This window comes from Lasioglossum baleicum, chromosome 14 (assembly GCF_051020765.1).
Source record: "Lasioglossum baleicum chromosome 14, iyLasBale1, whole genome shotgun sequence".
Classification (NCBI taxonomy): domain Eukaryota; kingdom Metazoa; phylum Arthropoda; class Insecta; order Hymenoptera; family Halictidae; genus Lasioglossum; species Lasioglossum baleicum.
Window position 1 is genome coordinate 3577080 of NC_134942.1, and position 19941 is coordinate 3597020.

Consider the following 19941-nt stretch of genomic DNA (forward strand, 5'->3'; position numbering starts at 1 on the left):
CGCTTTTCGCATGCACCGCGGCGTAAAATCCGCGTGCTCGTTAACTTGGAAATATATATAATTAAGATAAAATATTGTTCGGCAATTATCTGGTAGCTGAATAACTCCGCGAGGTTCAAAGAATGCTCGAGGACCGGTGTAGGAATGCAACGTTAAATATTAATATTTCATTTTGTGCTTTTATACGACGTCTCTCTCTAAGCCCCCTCTCCCTTTCTCTCTCTCTATATATATGTACACATATATATCACGTTGAATTTGTATAAACGGGAAATAAAGAGGAAAAATATCCGCGTGACCCCCGTGAAATATTCCAACGTTTAATTAAGTAAAATGTTGATTACATTTCGGAGTTGAATTTGCGGGGAGCACCGCAAATAAAATGTAGCGGAAATAACGCAGGAATAATTTACAAATTAAATGTAACTCACCGGCCAGCCACCGGTACACATGTATGCATGTATATTTTTCGAATTCGAATTTGTGTGCGTGCGTGCGCGCTCGCGAATCGATTAATTGCCATTCCATTCCGAACGCGAAATTTTCGCAATTCCCGTTTTTAATTTATATAGATTTATTCGACGTAATCGGGAAAGTTTGCCGATACTTTCGCGACGCGATTGTTCTCCCGCTTGTTCCGGCGCGCGATTCGACGCGAAACAATGCCCCCGTCCGATTAAACAATTACGTGTTTAAACACCTGTCCGCGCTCGTTAGAAAAACGGAATAATATTCGCCGACAGAACGGTGTGTGTGTGTTTTTTTTTTTTTTTTACGTTGCGATGAATAACTGCGGACTGTTGATGCCTATGCAAATTTGCATCGCCGGCGTCGAATAAATTACAAAGGCACGAGTCACACTGCAAAAATTTATTTCTCTTGTCAAGGCCGACGTTGTATTGAAAATAATATGTATAAAAGCCAATGTACGCCCACGTTCGAAATTTTTGCGCTTTATCGCGAGAGCGCCACACCGGTATTTATGCGAAATTTGTCGTTCCCGTCCGGCATTTCTTCTCGCTTTGCATATATTTGTACATTGTTAAACAAAATATTTTCGATTCGAACAAAACGTTACGCTTTTAGGCCGCGCGAAATTCAATGTGAAATTGAATTCCCGTATTATTGGCAAATCGTGATATATAAAACGGAATTTCATTCCGCGAACATCGTCGGGATATTGGTGTATTAAAAATAATGCAAAAAGGGGAACGTATTGTTCCGCATTCCAGATTTTTCCTGCGTTCATAGAAAACACGGCAATAACGCAGTCCGCAACGTCCCCCCGATTAATTATAAAACAAAGTTTATTCAAGCGCGGCTCTGTAAGCTTAAATTAATTGGAACGAAATAACACGTAATTACTTTCGCGAGTCGAGCTTCAGAAAATGAAATGTAAAGTAAAACTGCACGCGCGCGCGGAATTTTATTAAAGTCTGTATCTTATTCAGTTTTCCGAGCTATTTCCGCGAAATTAAATTCGCGTGGGGTGAACGATAATAATATTAGCGGACGTCAGTGAGATATAGTCCGATAAAACGATCTGCACATAAACTATAACATTAACAAACAAATTGTAACGATCTTGGACGATTTTTATTATTGATGCGCTGAACGTGCCTCTTTGTTTGATTAATATTGAATGTTTATAATTTTGTCAAATAAATACCATTGAGTGTGGGAGAGTCAGAGGAATAATTGTGCATAGAAATGATCCGCAGAGATTTTATAGTTGAAAGAAAATAAATTCTTGAAGTTGCCTGTTATTCAGTGAAAATTGTTTGAACACGTATGAAGAATAATTGTGCATAGAAATGACCCGCGTAGATTTTAACGCATTTAAATTTTTATAGAATTAAGAAAAATTATACCATTGTTTTCAGGAGACTCTGAAGAATAATTGTGTAAAACAAATAATCCGCATACATCTTATACTTAAAACAAAATAAATTCTTGAAGTTGCCTCATTAGGAAAAATTATACTATTGTATTCGAGAGAGTCTGAGAATAATTGTGTATAAAAATTCTTTGAACACATTTGAATTTTTATGGATTAAGAAAAATTATACCGTTGTAGGGGGAGTCTGCAGAATTATGAAAAATTGTAGAAGCTGCAAAATGAATGTTGGCGAAACTGATCCTGCGGGCGACGCTCGCATAAATTCGCGGGGGATTCCATTTGACGGCGACAAAGGCGAAAATCAGGAACAAGGTATGCAAAGACGAAGGATTCATGGGTCAATGAGGCCTTAGAGATACTTTAGAAATACAGTGTTCCCCTCTCTGAATCGACGCTGGAGTCCAGGAGGGCGCATTGGCGTAGAACGCCGTCAACAGAAATAGAATTCCAATAAAGCAGGTTTTCAAGTGATCACGTGAAAAGCTCGCTTCTCTCTCCCGCCGCGCTCGCACACCCCGCTCCGACCCGACCCGGACCCGCCCGCACCCACGGCGAAGCACATATTTGCATGGATTTGAATAATAATCGCGTTACGTAATTCGAGCGGATTACGAAACCGTTTTATCTCCCCCTGTTAATTACTCTTCTTATTACAAATTGAAAACACGCGTTCCCGCCTATCTGTGGACCATTCTTTCTGCCCGCCATTGTGCCCATCTGGGACTCGAACAGAAACAAACATAAACAACCGTTATCGATGCGTGTATCCACTCGTGCAACATGAGCATTGCATTCTCGGTGCATTCCGCTTATCAATTGCATCGCGATCCTCTTTTTTTTTATATTTGCGTCAATGATAAAGAAACACGTCGCTCAAAGCGAGCCGTAAATGGTTGAACAGAATCGGTTTCAATCCTCGTCCAGTCATTTGAATTCCCGTCCAAGCATTTGAACCTAATTCACGCTAATGAAAAATTAACAAGATGGAAAAATAAATTTTGTAAATTCTCTCTTTGGAGATTAAAAGCCAGTATTTTATGATTCGGTTAAATAAAATTTCAGTGCAGAGAGTACGATGCAGCATATAAATAAAAATTAAATTTTGCATTTCCCGTCAATAAATGAAACGGGACAAGAAGCTTTAATCTCGAAATTTATACGCGAATTGCGAACAGACTCACGCGAGAGCAGAGATTAAAAAGATTACAGAACGTAAAATTCAATAGAATGAAATACTACGTCATTCTATGAGTAAGAGGCCGGGCGAGAGTGCAGCGCAACTTTATTTAATTTCAATTGCATCGGATTTGCGTACAAAGAAGAGAATTTGCATAGAGGTCCGCAGCGAAATTGCGAGTATATTTTCCTTTGGTAGAATTTTCATATTTCACTGGCGAAATGCGTGCATGAATCTCGAACAGTTTCAACCGAATAGACTAGAAACGATCTAAAAAAGCGAATATTTTAATACGATTTAATATAACGTGTTATTTAATTGCAATTTTATTCGATTGTAATCGGCCTCGGATTATCATAAAGGTTGCAGCGCGATCGTAATTTCAGACGTATAATTTACATTTTTCATGGGTATTTTTCATGCTCCGCTCGTTAATAAATAAACGAAATAAGAAGCTCGAGCGGAGCGTATGAATTTCGAGCAGACTCGACGAAATGTTTTAATTAAACGCTGCGCATCATTTGGTTCCGAATTTATCGAAGCAGTAGTGCAATTTTATTGAATTAAGCGTAAAGGTCTACAATGCAACAGCAATTTAAGGTGTATACTTCTCTGGGGTATAATTTTCATTTTTCAGACGAGTTTTCTGCGAGAGCGCGGTGCCCGCCGGCGTCTAAATAAACAAAATAAGAAGGCACGATGGCTCGGGAAAAGAGAGTGCGGGCGCATCGTGAAAATTAATCGCCGGAAGTTCGAAGGAGCATGCGAGTGAAACACGGCTTTTTACTACTTTTATCGCGGAACGGCCGCCATTTATATTCATAACGAAAACACGACGAGCTGTCGCGAGCGAAACAGAGGCCAAGATTCGCGCGAGAAACGCCTCGCTTCGTCCTTCGAGAGTCTTTTTCTCTCTCTAAATATAGTTCGAACGAAAAGCCTCGTTCATTTTTACGCGTCGATCATCGTGCGTGTCTCCCCTTTCACCCCCACCCCTCGCCTCACGGTCAAGATCTTCCAAATTATCGAATCGATAATTATCAATCACTCGCCGGTAATTACGAGTACGATCACGCAAACTGAACTGAACTCCATATGTGCTTAACCGCAACTATTTACCCGTCGTTCCTCGCCCTGCTTCCAACCCCCCCAATCCTCCCAGCAATCACCTGAGTTTGCAGAACGTATCGTAAATGTATCGATAACATTCGAATAATCCTCGGGATGCTGGCACATTTTTAAATTTTATTGCAAATTTTATGCAAAATAAAAATGGTTTACTTTCCTGGACATTTTTGGGAGTTCGAAATGATACAGTAAATTTTTATAATCTGAAATTTATTTACGATTTTGTATTTGATCTATTAATTTGTCCATAAATGCATCGAATCCGCAGACCCGTCTGTGAAATTGAACGTCGAAAAAGTTGCCAGAAGACTACGAAACAAATAAACACAACAGGCGCGTTTCTTTCGATGCGAAGGAACGGCGATATTTGTTTAAACTGTTTGCACAACTTGTGTTTTACCGCTCGCAGCCAGTCGTAGACTGTGCGCGTTCGCCTCGCAAGACAAATTTTACTCGGCAAAGATTACTATATCTAAACGTAAAAAGGAAAACGAAACTGAATACGAAATTCTGCACGTGGAAATGATTAAATCAGCGAAAGCAACGGGACTCGGATATTTCATTGCACATTTATCAGAACTGTGAAGTATTTTAGTGGAAAATAACTGCGTCGTTTATACGCGCGTGTGGAAATAGTCTAGTCAAATAGCACGAATACAAACCAGTCACTTTTAGTGTTTGCTAATCCCGGTGCGGAGGAATTAAATTAGACGATAAAATCCTGTGTTAGTTAACGATCGAATTCAAATGAACAGTGCAAAACGGTACCGGGTAATCAGGAAATGAAAAAGAACGATTAAATCAGAGTTGTAAATGCAAATGAATTGTCGATTTAATTGTTACTTTTCTACCTATTTTGATTATTATTTTATTAGTCAAGTTAGTTCTTCGAGTCAATTTTATTTTAAATGCAGCGAAAGTTAAAACAGTATTTCTCTTGCAATTTTTCTGGATAAAATACGAATTGTTAACGCATTTTTTAGCGACGGTGTGCCGGGCTTCTATTGTCATTCTACATTTCTCGAGCAACTTTTCAGGAGCGCATTTCGGAGCCTATGTTTACACGACATTCTTTTCTTGCTTTTTACTCGTCGAACATGCTGGCGCCGCGGGAAAAACCTGGGACACCCTGTACATATATTTCCCTCTACACATATATGTATATACATATATCGTATATATATATATATATATTTTCTGGCATGTATACATATATTGATCCCTGGCGCCAGGCTTCCCTCGGAAGAAAACAAGCAATATAACCGAAGAATGCTCTATTGAAAGCTCGTCGAATGGAGGCTAGGATCTGAATGCCGGGGCACGAACGCTTCGTGCCTTGAGATTTTCATTACGATCTCGCATTAAAATGTTACCGTAACGATTTTCCGAGCTACATTATCGTCGTAAAACACGGCATCGGTTTTAAGGCCTCGGGCGACAGAATGGAAGAGAAATCGGCCGATTATCGTCGCTGATAAATTGACGTGCGTGACGCTGTCATTATCGCGATTCGTTTATTACGCGGATTAATTTTATTAGAACATGTATGTTCCTTGGTCATCCCTCTTCTCCTCGATCTTCTTTCATTTCTTCCCGATAGATCCTCTGGGGTGCAGATCTTCGCGCATTTATTGTTTGAGAGTCAATATTTTTATCATAAAATAAAGTTTGCGCTCCATTTGTCTTTCTGGAAATTACCTACGAATTGCCAAACTTGGAAATATTGCTTCACGATAATATTTGGGATTTTGGAAATTTTATTTCAATTTAAAAGTTGGAATAAAATTCAATTTTATCTCGACTCGGACACGAAGAAATTCTTGGTAAAATTTCTTGGCAATTTTAAGACCTGAAAATACATTTTTCTTTAAATTCTGTTTCTTGCAATTGACGCAGAAAATTTTTATCGAAAAATGTCGTCTAATATCCATGATCTTGAGAAAGAAGTGGTCACTAGATTGCAGAGTCCGATGCATTTATTGCTCGGCCATTATCGCGATTCGTTTATTGCGCGACGCGGATTAATTTTATTAGGACGTACCCCATGTTTGTGTGTGTGCGTACGGTTGATCATCCTCTCTGTTCTTTTGTTTCTTTCTTTATTTCCTTCTTTTATTTTTTCCCCTCTCCCCCCGGGTCGTTTTCTTCCATTTCATTCGTTAACGATCTATTTTTCTTGGCATGCGGAGCTTCCCCCGGAGCGTGAACTGGTTTCGAACGAGTGCCGTGCCTTTTACGTTTTCTGGTTTTTGTGCTCCTCACGGAGGGAGACAAGGGCCGACGACTTTTAATGGACGACAGGGCGAGCTCCATAGGCGTAAACCGCGATTGTGTTCACAAGGGCCCTGGCTTCTAATATTCCGACTACTTTTCGACCGATGGGAACACGATAAGGGAGAGCAGCCACCTGCGTCGACTTTCTTTCTTTTTCTTCTTTCTCTTTGTAATTTTTCTCTTTTCCCAATCTTTTTGCTTTCTCTATCTTTTCTGTCTTTACCTTCTCTTCTCGTGCCTCAGAGATATGCCTTTGATATGAAACGTCACTATCAGAAGGGACGATGTTCCCAAAAATTTGTGAAACACGAGAATCACATATTAGAAATGCATTCTTTACTCGACCTGGGGTTTCTATCTAATTATCTGACAATCTTCGTGGGAACTTTTAATAATACTATATAAATGGTGTTTCTATTGCACTTTTTATGTGGAGAATTTTTTTATGGAATTATCTAGCAACTTCCAAACTCGAAAACATCATTTTAATTTATCTTCTAAGAAAAAGAGTTAAAGTTGTATTTGACAAAATTTTTTATGAAATTATCTAGCAACCTCCAGACTCGAAAACATTTTATTTTACCGTCTACGAAAAAGAGTTGCAGTTGTATTTGACAAAATTTGTGTAACACAAATCAGCTTAATTCGAAGTGTCAGACGCGAAGAATTTTTCGATAAAATAAATATTCCTCTCGTTTCACTATTACCACGTTTTTATTTTTTATAAAATAATCTAGTAGCTAGTAATGGGAACACAGCAAAAAAATTGTGAGCCACAAGAACAATTCAATTTTAGCTATTGTACATAAAATCAATTTTTCAATCAGTCTGTTTTTTTTCGAACAATCTAGTAGTCGTAAAATTCAGAAACATCAATCCTGACAATATTTACGATCTTAAAAATACAATTGGTGTATTTGTATGCATTTGTTGCAGTTTACAATTTGCAGAATACAAAAATAAAATATCACTGGCATGCTTACTGTATTTTTGGAGCACGATGGGGAGAAGAAACCACCTTCGTCGACTTTCTTATTTTTTCGTTCCTTTTTCCTCTTCCTCTGTTTTTTTCCTCTTTGTAATTTTCTCTCTCTCTCTCTCTCCCCCTTCTCGTTCCACAGTCCCGAGACGCCTTTGATATGAAACGTCACTATTACGGTCGGGACGATATTCCCGGCCGGAAGCGGAAAAGCGATGATGAAAGTCTTCTATCCGCTTTCGAATCTGATCGTTCTCCCTGGTTAATATGTTCGAGCACTGATACTTTGATCAATGCATTATATTCAGCGAAATTCTATCGGTATCTCGATCACTGATTCAGACCGGAGAGTCTCTCAATGTTTTCTGCTTTACGAAGTAGACAATTTCAATTTACCTCGTTACTGTTTGCTTCAATCACATACATATCTCGACCATGAATTTACGGCAGAAAAATGTTCTTCGATCATTTATTTACAGGTAAATCTTTGTTTAATTTTATTGCAATATTCAACTCATTCGATCGTTAATTTACAGGACAATTTTTCTTCGTTGAATTTTACTTCCACCATTAAATATTTTACATGAAATATTTTTCATCGGTAAATTGCGCTTTGCAAACAGACTGCGAGTATTTATATGTATGCAGTAATTCACGAGATATTAAAAACGTTTATTTCGAGCAATTTCCATTGAAATTAATTTTAAGAAATTTTTTTAAAAATTCAAATCAGATTTTTAGTAGAATGTTTAGAAAATACACAATGAATTTACGAATATATAAAATACAAATATGGGTATATACATATATTAAAGTGAAAAACTGATCACGTAGCTGATATTAAATATTTAGTAGCGTCATAGGTAAGTTTTGTGGCATTTTTTGTGGTTCTTTTTTGAAGTAGTGAAAATACAGAGCCACTTTAAAGTTCGCCTGGCTTTTATTAAAATATTCCAGGGACGACGTTCTACGTGGCGTCGACATTTTCAAATTTCTGTATGGCAACTTCTCGTGTCTCGGTTCTTAGAAACGGTTTTTAGGGTCGAGGCTCCTATCCGACAGCTGTGGGCGTTCCACTGTTATTGCTGTCCTTAACCCTGAAGCCGGCAGAAGAGTGCTCTCCATAATACCCCAGCCCCAGTTTTTCTATATTGATCACTATGCTTTCGTTACGCTCTATGAAACTGATCCCGCTCCCCCTTTCGGATTCGCACTCAATTAATTTACGAGCACTCGAACACCTAATTACATTTAGAGTATCTCGGACAGTTTCGTCGAAACGCGAATTAATTAATCCTGCATCGCGAGGACGACTGTTTTAAACCAAGCTCTGTTCAATGAACGAAAATTCATTTGATAAACTCGTTAATAAAGAACAATATTTTCTCCTCCAAATAAAAATTATTTAATCAAATTATGAGATTTAATAAATTGAGCAGAAATATTGTCCGTGTGAAACAGGCATATGTATGAATTCGAGAATGTCAGAAATAATTGGCTCTCGGCCAGATTGTATCCATTTAATTTGCGAAAGGTCGACTAAAAATGATTTCGTTGAAATACAAATTAGTAGGTCAAGTGAACAATTATTATATAAAACTCAAAACTTTTAGGTTATCACAGTGTTGAATTAATGTATTTATATAGGCAATATTAGGTGTCCAAATTAATTCGTGGTATCTCTGTCCTGAATTTATTGATTGTATACACAGAACCGAAATACTCCATTTGCTATGCATCTTCTACACCGCAATTAGTGAATCAATACTCTAATAAATACTGCAATAAATGGTCTAGTAAACACTGCAATAAATACTCCAATAAATATTCTAATAAATAGTCTGATAAGTACCCTAATACTCTAATAAATATTCTAATGCATTTTCTACGCCGTAATTAGTAAACCAATACTCTAATAAATACTGAAATAGTATATTAAATACTGTAAGAAATATTCTAAGAAATAGCTTGATAAATAATAAGTACTCCAATAAATATTCTAATAAATAGTTTGATGAATATTCTAATAAATACTGGAATAGGGTGACTGATTGTACAAAAACCTCGAATCAATTGTATATTCAGTAGAGTCCCCGAAAATCCATTAGCGTAAGCAGCGACTAAAACGCAGTGACCAATTTAGTACACAGTGTACACGAAACCCGAGCACAAGGGGGATAATAGAACGAAAGGATTCGCCCAGAGTCGACGAGTTTGTTCCGCAGGATCTGCTCGTGTGCCAAACGCGCTTCCTGCACACGGGGCGTGCGACACAGATCGTAGAGAAGTGTACAAGGACACCGGAGGAACACGAGCTTCCGGGATAATCCAATATTTTTCAAGAGCAGAGCATGCGGGGGCAGAGGACACGATCTACAGAGAGCGAGAGAGAGAAACAAAAGCAGGCGCCACACGGGCTTGTTTTGCGTCCCCCCATGGCTCTTTATTTTATTCAACGCGAGCTCATCGATCTCTCGTTTCCGGCCGGCGTTCGATCAGCCTCATTCGTGTAACGTAATATTCCCGCTGCGTGAACCGTGATACACCAGCCGACCCCCGCGTAAACGATAAAAATATAAATAAGAGAGGAACGAGGGAGAAAGTGAAACATCGAGAGAGAGAGAGGGAGAGAGAGACAGGAAGAGCACAGAGAATGTGCCCTAAGAAGGCGAGCGTTTGTTACTTTCTGCCCGCTATCGATCTTCCGGCCCCGAACTCTCTCTCTATTTCTCTAGCTCTCTTCAGCTCTATATGCAGCTCTCTTTACACTTCTCTCTCTATTTTTCTTCAGCTCTTCAGCTCGCCATCTGTCTCTACTAACACTTTGCCTACCGGATGCCTATTAATAGGATTTTCCATAATCGTGCTGTGCCAAAGGAAAGCTTTAAGAAATCTGCTTCCACATAATAACGCAGACTGCGGATCTTTATGCATTTACAGCAAAATTGAGTAGATGAAATGCGAGATTGTTGAAAAATTTTAAGAAATTTCAAGTTTCAGATTTTAAAAATTGTAAGGAAGAAATAACATTCGATTTAGTTTCTATTTCTTGCGATCTATGCGGACAATTTTTATTTTGCATAGAGATTCGCAGTCTTACGGTTAGATTACGTCACTGGGGGTGACTTGTGTTGCTATTGCTGTTGAACATTCACTTAAGACACCCCTTAAACCATCAAAAATTCATGAACACACTGCGGATCTTTATGTGTAACATCATTGTATTAATTAGAAGTCTTAGAAACCAGGTAAAAATCTATTTCATCGTCTTTAGTGCAGTTTCTTAAGTTGCAGGGAGTGTATATCGATACTCTTAAATTTTTCTATTAGATATTGCATAAGTTCGTGCCCGATTTGAAAATAAAATTCAATGGTTAAACTTTTGAAGAATACAGCTTTATTAATCAATTATGTAGTCACCATTCTTTTATGCAGTTAGAAAAGAACAGTACAGTTTGCGACATCTATATTATCTGGTAATATTTTTTTGAAATTACAGCCCCACTCATTTTTGCCAAAAGTGCATAAAATCAATAGCACCAAGTGGTGTTGATAGAATCCGCAATTACGAAATAATAATTGTTCTCTCTTTCTGTCCCTCTTGAGCTCTTCATCCCTCTAGCTCTCGATCTTCATCCACCTCCTCGAACGTAATTGAATAATGCAACATTGTTACATGAATCACCTTCACCGTATTTCCCGCATTGCCTCGTCGCTCAAAATAGTGTTCCGCCGTATCAAGTGCAATATTATTAGTCCCGCGATGCACAAGGCAGGGTTGGCCACGTTATACTACAGCGCGGGGGTGGCAGAGACGGTGCTGGCACGCTGTTACTGACATTTAGCGGTTTATTAATCGATACATTCTCTCCGGGCTCGCTTTAACGTTTGACGGGGAATGTTGTTCCCGTAATAGTTCGCTTTTCCTCGCGGAAAGCGCTCGTGTTATTCCGTTTGTCATTCATGCGCCCAACACCAGAACAACCACCCTCCTTTTCATCCCCCTCCGCCTGGCAGACTCCTATATACATATTGTCTCCATGGGAAACTTCGACAGACGGTGTTTGGATCATCGCGTCGCTCGAGAGCTGATTTTCTTTTTAACGATTCAGACGGCAAGGGTTGTTTTGTTGTTTCGTGTGCGCGCGTTTTCTGTGTACACTTTATTTACGGAACATTTTCTTATCCGAGGAGATACTTGAAATATTGATTTTACGGTGTTCACAGTCTTCGACAAGGAAGAATCACTGTTGCAGAAAAATGTTTCGATAAAATGAATCTTTACGGTGGCGACTCTGGCTAACACAAGAGGTCGAAGATCGTTTCACCGCCATTTTTGCTCGAAAACGCAGACCAGTGACAAGACGAAATGTCTACATATAAAGAACGAGAAAATGGTTTTCCAGAGATTCGTTAAACACTCGATTTACATTTGCAATTTCGGTCCGGCGAAGCATCTCATTAGCGAACAATACGACATAAATGAATGACGTATGGCCGGCGTTTGTGTGCATCTGTGTAGATATACAGTATGCACTCGAAACGTGATTTTCATTCGTCGGCCGATTATCGGATGCACAGGACCGCTGCTCTGGAACACGTTTTCCCGCGGATCGTTCGAATCGGGAAAACTCTGACCCGGTTTGTTCCGAGCGACGACGGTGGTAAAATTAATGTGCACTGGAATTCCTCGTTTCGAATTCTGTCCTGCTGTTATTCTATCCGTTTCTATTAGCAAACGGATTTCACGTCGGATTCGTCCTTTAGCCTGTGATTTATTTTACAATTGGAATTATTCAACACTTTACCGAGCACTAATAGCACAGTGGATAACAAAAGTATGTTAATACTCATATTTTCAATAATGAAATCACGATAACAGTAATATTTATTCACTAATAAAAATAAACAAGTTGATTACATATTTAATGGTAATGTTGAGAACAAAATTCATCACGATAATCACAGTGATCTGAAGATTTATCAAGATATTGATCTTTCTATACTAAATATACAAAATTTGGTGTGCCAAAAGTAAGTTAAAGTATCGTTTAATAACATTGTCCAACACCAAATTTGTTTCACAATTACATTGTGATGGTGGTACTTATATACATATAGAGTTTTATGCGCTGATTCCGAATCTGGCCTTAATTTTTCTCCTAGACGAACAGTTCTTGAGAAACAAGATTTCGGAAAAAAATAATATTTTTCAACTTTAAATAAATATTGTGATGGTATTATAAAAGATATTGAATTGTTCTTTACAGCAAAAGATTCTGTAGACTTTCCCGAATACAGTGAATAAATATTACTGTTATCGTGATTTCATTATTGAAAATATGAGTATTAACTTACTTTTGTTATCCTATTTTAATTTACGAAAATAACAAGCTGTGTCTAATCAAATCTTTAGCCATTTTTTTTTTAGAAGAAATAAATTTGCTGAATAATCCCTCATAGATTTTACAATCTGAATAGTCGTAAATTGGAAATATTACAACACATAGAAACGATTTTGCAATTTCAATAAAATTCTTTGACCGTCGTTCTCTAGTAACTATCATTTTTGTACTCACGCCTTCCCGGCGGATAACGCCTCAATTATGGTTGTTATAAGTTGAAGGAGCACCATACCTGCAAGCAAACAGGAAATTGTAAGTTACAGTATCGATTTAATTCAACAGCGAAATTACCCAACAAAGTTAAAAGAGTTGATTATAGATTGACGGTAATTGAATAACAACTGTCACAGATCAATTCATCAATTCATCAATGCGTGTTTCATTGAAGATCATTTATAACAATACACAATTGTTATAAATGAATGTCAGGTCGTTAATATTTTCTGCATTAATGTTTAATTAATATCCGGTAGCCAAGCTCTGAATATTTACTAATTACACATATCGCGGTTTGTTATTCGATGCGCGCTCACAATTGCGCAGAAAAGCAACAACAAATAAATAAATAAATAAAATGTATAGATTATTTAGAACCGTTCTGTATTTAACATGTTTGCAGAAATTCTCATTGCAAGACTATAAATGAATATATGTATTAGCGAGTAAAGAATGGACATTCAGAGAAATCTTTTAAATATTTTTAGAGGAATATTAACAAATTGTTGAAAGAAATACAGTAAATGGGTACCCGGTTGACTAGTTGAAGGGTTAAGGAAATTCGTCGGCAACAACGTACATATTCATAATTAACCATCGGCAAGTTTTATCGTCTGGTCTGCCGAGCATTTCTATTTTATCCCCTCGGCTAGGTGAGGTGAATTATTATCAACGGAGGGGGGAGAGGGGAGCAACGATTGCAGCGAGCCGTGTGTACCCATCTTTCATAGTCGAACGGTTAAAGTCCACAGGCAGGTAAGGTAACCGATAATGCGTTAAGTAAACCGCCTTGATGTCGAAGAACGGTGTGCGGGGGTGGTTGGGAAGTACAGGAGAGGTAGATGGGGGATAGAGGAGGGGGTAGAAGAGGGAACAGGGCGACACAGTGTCGGTGCAAACCGCTGGAATTCGTTATCACCTCACCCACGCGCCGCGCCGCCGCGAGTAATCGTTTCATCGCGACCAAGTACCGCTTTTAAAAATACCCGCCGAAAATAACCGGGCGACGCGTCCCGTCGCGCACAGTGTGCTGTCAAATCAGGATTCAGCAGTTCAATACGAGGAATTTTGCTTCCAAAAGAAACACGAGGGGTCTCCAAACAGAGTTGGGCAAACATGTAATCAACGATTGACAACTAACTTCGTCAATCGATTGAATCAATCGTCAATTTTTCGATGATCTCTTTTTTTAATCGTACACATTAATCAATCAATCATGATTAACCAACAACTAGGTTTCCCAGTCTCCAGAAATCGTCGACGTTTATTATTATTTCCCGTTTAATATGTTTTGGGATCCATGATGCCTAATGAAGACGGAATCTTACTTTAATCTTGGTCGTTCCGAAAGGGCTTTCATTTCGCACAGCGTTCATTAGCTGCATCTGAGAATTTTAATAACAATCAACGATTGACGATTAACTTCATCAATCGATTGAATCAATCGTCAATTTTTCGATGATCTCTTTTTTTAATCGTACACATTAATCAATCAATCATGATTAACCAACAACTAGGTTTCCCAGTCTCCAGAAATCGTCGACGTTTATTATTATTTCCCGTTTAATATGTTTTGGGATCCATGATGCCTAATGAAGACGGAATCTTACTTTAATCTTGGTCGTTCCGAAAGGGCTTTCATTTCGCACAGCGTTCATTAGCTGCATCTGAGAATTTTAATAACAATCAACGATTGACGATTAACTTCATCAATCGATTGAATCAATCGTCAATTTTTCGATGATCTCTTTTTTTAATCGTACACATTAATCAATCAATCATGATTAACCAACAACTAGGTTTCCCAGTCTCCAGAAATCGTCGACGTTTATTATTATTTCCCGTTTAATATGTTTTGGGATCCATGATGCCTAATGAAGACGGAATCTTATTTTAATCTTGGTCGTTCCGAAAGGGCTTTCATTTCGCACAGCGTTCATTAGCTGCATCTGAGAATTTTAATAAAAATCGCGGAGGAATGTGTACCGAGCTTTCCCGACGAAGATTATTCTGACAATAACGGTGCGGACCTTGATACAGACACTCTTCCTTCCATAATCAATATTATCACAGCCGAAGCGGAGGGAGAAATTCTTTCATTAACTAAAGCGTTTCCTCTGATAGAAATGAGATTATAATTTTTCTAATTTATATTACGTCGCTTTTTTTAACTGCTGTGGTTATTTCGCGAAGTCACCTACAGTTTTTTATAAGGCAAGTTCCGAACCACCTTGATCACCACAGTTTAAAATGGCACATACGATACATATAATCATTGAAATCATGCTAGAGAGAGCATAAATTTCTTAGGTATTGTTCTTATAAGATTAATAATCCTACGTCAATCTTTGATCACGTCAACCTGGAAACATTGTCTGCTCGCAGAAGAGTATCCGACCAGAGCTTTATGTTTAATTTAATTAATAACCATATAGTCCCTCTCTCCTTATGCAAATCAATTTTTACGCACCTGACCGTGCTTTGAGATTACGAGCAGGTTTTCAAACCCTTAAAGCCAGATCTACCTATGGATTAATTAATCCAATAAATCGCATTATTGCAGACTCTAACACTCTGTATAATCTTATTGATTTTTTCATCGAGTATTTGCACATGTTTAAAAGAAAATTACGCAGAATTATAGAATAACACCATATAGTTAGTATCATTAGTTTTTGTGCATGTCCCTTCTATGTTACTATACGAGTAGTCCTTTATTGTTCTCTATTGTAAACATTTATGTAAGAGGGCTTCGGTTCGTTAATAATAATAATAATAATAATAATAATAATAATAATAATGAGATTATAATGTTAGAAATTTTCCTTATAGTCGGCAATGCCCTAATAAAATAGTACCAGCTGGTATAGATTTTTATTGCTTCGAGAAACATCGAAATTTTTATTTACCGAAGCTGGTGAACATTATTATCACCATATACGTTATAAAGAATGGCTAAAAATTTGGGCAGCCTCGTTATTTTCACAAAGTAATGTAAATAATAGTGACGTTCAGTGCTCCGTGTTCGTGAGGAGAAATAATTACTGAGAAGATTACTCGGCAAATCTGGCAAAGATTATTTAACACCCGCGAGCAACTGAATAAATAAATGAGCGCGTTGCCGCCGCAGTTTGGAATCGCTCGTAAATACTAAACAGTCGCTCCGGTGTGTCCGTTTTCCCGGGGAAAAACCAGGTTTCACGGGTCTTCCGACGCGCGCGCGAGGTGCAAGCTCTCCCATTGAAACCGAAAGCTATACATATTCAAGCGATTCTCGGCTGTTTTCAGAGGCGACGGTCGGATTGCAAGGATGCCTGTCGCAAAAATGACGTGTTTCGGGAAATTGAAATCTCCGACCGGAATAAAAATGTAAATAACATCGGCGCGGCGGGCCGCTGGTAAAATCTATTTCGAACGCGGATCGATCGATATCCATTCGTAAGTGAAACAAACTGAAAGCTGTTTCGAGCGGGACGAGCCAAATAAATAAATGCAGGCCGAAATTCGGCTAGGAAACTCGATTGTTCCGCGCGATGGATTCCATTTGGCAGAGACACTGGACCGGAGTGAAAGAGGGGAAAAAGGGAGAGTCAAAATTCGCGTGATCGATCAAACGTCATCGACAAATTTCGCGATTGGTCGCCGCGCCCCATTATAAGGATTTCCCGCGAGAAACTCGGCGTCGATTGTTTAACGAACGCGGGATTCGACGATAATCGACGGAGTATAAACGCCTGAAAAAGACTCCCTATTCCCGCGACGAGGGCTGAATACGTTTCCCGAGACGAGTGTCACTGAAACAATTTCTAAAGGCTCGACAGCACAGCCAGCGTCTCTCAACGTCGACGAACAAGACGAAATTTTTGATTTTCCAAACCGACCAGAAGACGCGGAAAACTCCGACGATTTCATTCAGCTCTTTTCAAGATGTTCTCCTAGACAGGAATGTAAATTTTCGTCTCGTCTACTTTCGAGGAGATAACAGTTTTTATTGGGGAAGAGGAGAACCACTGACGGGGGGTAGCGACGGGTTTAAAACGTCTCGGGTTTCGCTGGAAACGTCCGATTCGAGTTTCGAGTCATCAGGACGCGTAAGTACTCGACGCTCTTGGGGCCCTGAAAATTCAATTACCGAGCCACCGCTCTGACAAAATCACTTCGCCATCGGGAAACAAGAGCAGCACTGAATGAAACGAGTTGTGAAGGCTCGGCAACTATTTTTCAGAGCGAGCCCGTCGACTTCTGCAACTGGAAAAGCGATTTTCTTCAAGCGAATTACAGCTGAACTACGGATCTTCTTTCTTTGTAAAACATTTGCATGAGATAGGAGCAGAGGACAAATATATCTCGTTCATTTTTAACAGATGCATTGTAAAGGCGAGTTTCTTTTTTGGGGCGTTGGTAGGCACGAAGTTAGGAGGAAATGATGGGCTGAATTGAAAATTGATTCGTCGTAAATCATTTTAGAAAAATTCGGAGCAAAAGAGAAATTTGTTTTGTTCATTTGGTTATTTTGAATTGTGGATTCTTCCTTTATAAATCATTTTGGAAGAGCCCAGGGCAAAAGTGAAACTTACTTAACTCGTTTTATTCATTTCAGTTTATTATTTCATCGTAGAAACGATTGTCAACGATGTACTCTGTCTTTAAAAATTATTTACCAGGCACTCGAGTGAAAGGAAAATTGATTTCACCGATTGTTGGACATTCTGTATGGAAAAATACTTTATAAAGCATAGGATCAGTCATTTCGTCCGGTTCGAGCGTAAAAGGGTATCTTGTTTCGAAAAAATAGCATTCGAAACGGTCGTGTGATTAAATTGCTTAAGAACTCGAGGGGAGAACTGGATGCCCATTACTATCAGAGGGGGAGAGCCCAAGAAGAAGAAGAAGAAGAAAACATGTGGAAAGAAGACGAGGAAGAATAAGAAATAGAAGAAGAGCGACTCCGTTGGAGGGAGCGAGAGGAATAGAGAAAGATCAATGACGAGAGAGGAAGGAGGACAACACATAATACCATCGTTCTCTCTCTAAAGAGAGAGAAAAGAGAGTCTCGGGCTGCGCTGGCGAAGGGGAGCGAGAGGAAAACATCGAAACAGAAGTTGAACGACGAGGAAGGAGTTAAATAGTGAAATAAAGGAACAAAGAGGGAAAGAGGGCTAACGGAACGAGACCTAAAGAGCCAGACGAGAGGAGAGGGTAGGAGAGAAGATGAAGCGAGATATTAGAAGAGCAAGGGAGCGATAGAGAGAAATGCAGCCCGGAGAGGGAGAGATAAGAGAGTTAGAGGAGGGAGAGTGAATCCCTTCCATTCCAAACTAGAGAGAGAGTCCGTATACACGGCTGCGGAGTTGGTCAAAGGTTACTATACAGGCAACGTGCGCGACTGTGTATTAGAATTATCCAATCCCAGCCCGGCTATACAGGCTAAACACGTAATGTACAGTAGCTGGCAAAATTACTCGAGGATAACCGCCACCATGCTCCCGCCGCGACGCGCCGGTTCTCTGTTCGAGCGTCTCGATTCAAGAGCCTCGAGGCTAATTAAAATTCAACCGAAAGCTGCTTATTTTTCTTCTTCCGGCTACAGGGCCCGACGATGATCGTGATGATGATGATGATGATGATGATAGTCCCTGGCCCGGCGAGCTAAACGACTTCCGGCGGGGGCAACAACGAAAATTCCATTCTCAACGCTGAAATTTTCGTTCCACCATCTTCCGCTACGATTCCAAGTGATTTCTACGATAGTTCGATGTTCTTCCGAGTTCACAATAGTCCAGAGGTCTCTTCTTAAACATTTACACCGAGTACTGTGAATCGTAGCCCTTGGGAAAGCTAGAAGTTCGATTGCACTCGAGGCGATACTCATTTTTTGTCACAACTTGCGTGTTTTTGATTATTTTTTGATGAAACTTTTGCTGGAATGTGAGCGATGTTTTTCCGATTCAAACGAGCCCCGACACGACATAATTAGGGCTGTATTTACTTGTTTAATAGGTGATTTGGTAGGACCTCTATTATCCGGATTTTTTTCATTATGGAAAGACGTGTTTTACCTTCGCGGATCTTTTTTAACGAAGGGTTAACTAATGATTTTGGAAAGCATGTATCTTGAAGCTCGCATAAGTCGGTAAAATGAATACATACAATAATTATCGACGAGTCTGTGAAGCGTGGGTGGGTCTTTAACGTCGCTTTTCCAGCGTGTCAGATTCTTTTGGCGCTCGTCAAATATTCAATTACCCGTGCAGCAGAGCGCAGGGCACGGTAAAAGCAACGCGAATGAACGCGGACGAGGCCATAAAGGAGGAAGGTCTCGAAGAAAGATGGTTGTAACTCTGCTCCGCGTCGGCCAACCGGCTGAATAGGCGACTTGACATAATATAAAATCGTTTTACCAAAGAGGAAATATTTCAAGAAGAATTATCTTTGTATTCCCCGGCAACGGGGAATCGACTCCCTGCGCCCGTCCCCCGCCCTGCACCCTCGCACAAGCCCCGTTTAATCAAAGTTCCTTCGCGAAGCAATTTTTCCTATTGCGTCCCGACGTCGTCGTAGACGAGCAAGACATTTTTGCCGGGCTAACGGGTCAAGCTGGCACACGATCGACGTCTAACGAGATTACTATTTCCCTCGACCCTTTCATCCCCGATCCTCCCCCACTTTTTCGGCCGGCGAAATCATCCCTTAATCCTTAACAACCCTGTAATCTGTCGTGACTAACTGGTTGCCTTTGATAGACAAATCTTCTGGCAAGAATAAGTGTACAAAGTGGACTTGTCGATTATCATTTTACTACAGTATTAAATATATTTACATATTATTATTAGACTGGGGATTGTACGCATTAATGAGAAAA

The 19941-nt window shown here is 39.3% G+C and overlaps 1 protein-coding gene and 1 long non-coding RNA gene across 7 annotated transcripts in view; both read right to left on the minus strand.

Annotated features, from left to right (window-relative positions):
- LOC143215834 (uncharacterized) overlaps positions 1 to 13068 on the minus strand; it is a 39313-nt gene extending 26245 nt beyond the window's left edge. The window contains exons 1-2 of the long non-coding RNA XR_013010457.1: positions 7063 to 13068; positions 1 to 6973 (exon numbers count right to left, since the gene is read on the minus strand). The exon at positions 1 to 6973 is cut by the window's left edge and continues 26245 nt beyond it. This is a non-coding gene — a long non-coding RNA (uncharacterized LOC143215834). The remainder of the gene's footprint in view (positions 6974 to 7062) is intronic.
- Positions 1 to 19941, minus strand: part of LOC143215827 (uncharacterized) — a 362235-nt gene that overhangs the window by 201862 nt on the left and 140432 nt on the right. The gene's annotated exons all lie outside the window — the stretch shown is intronic.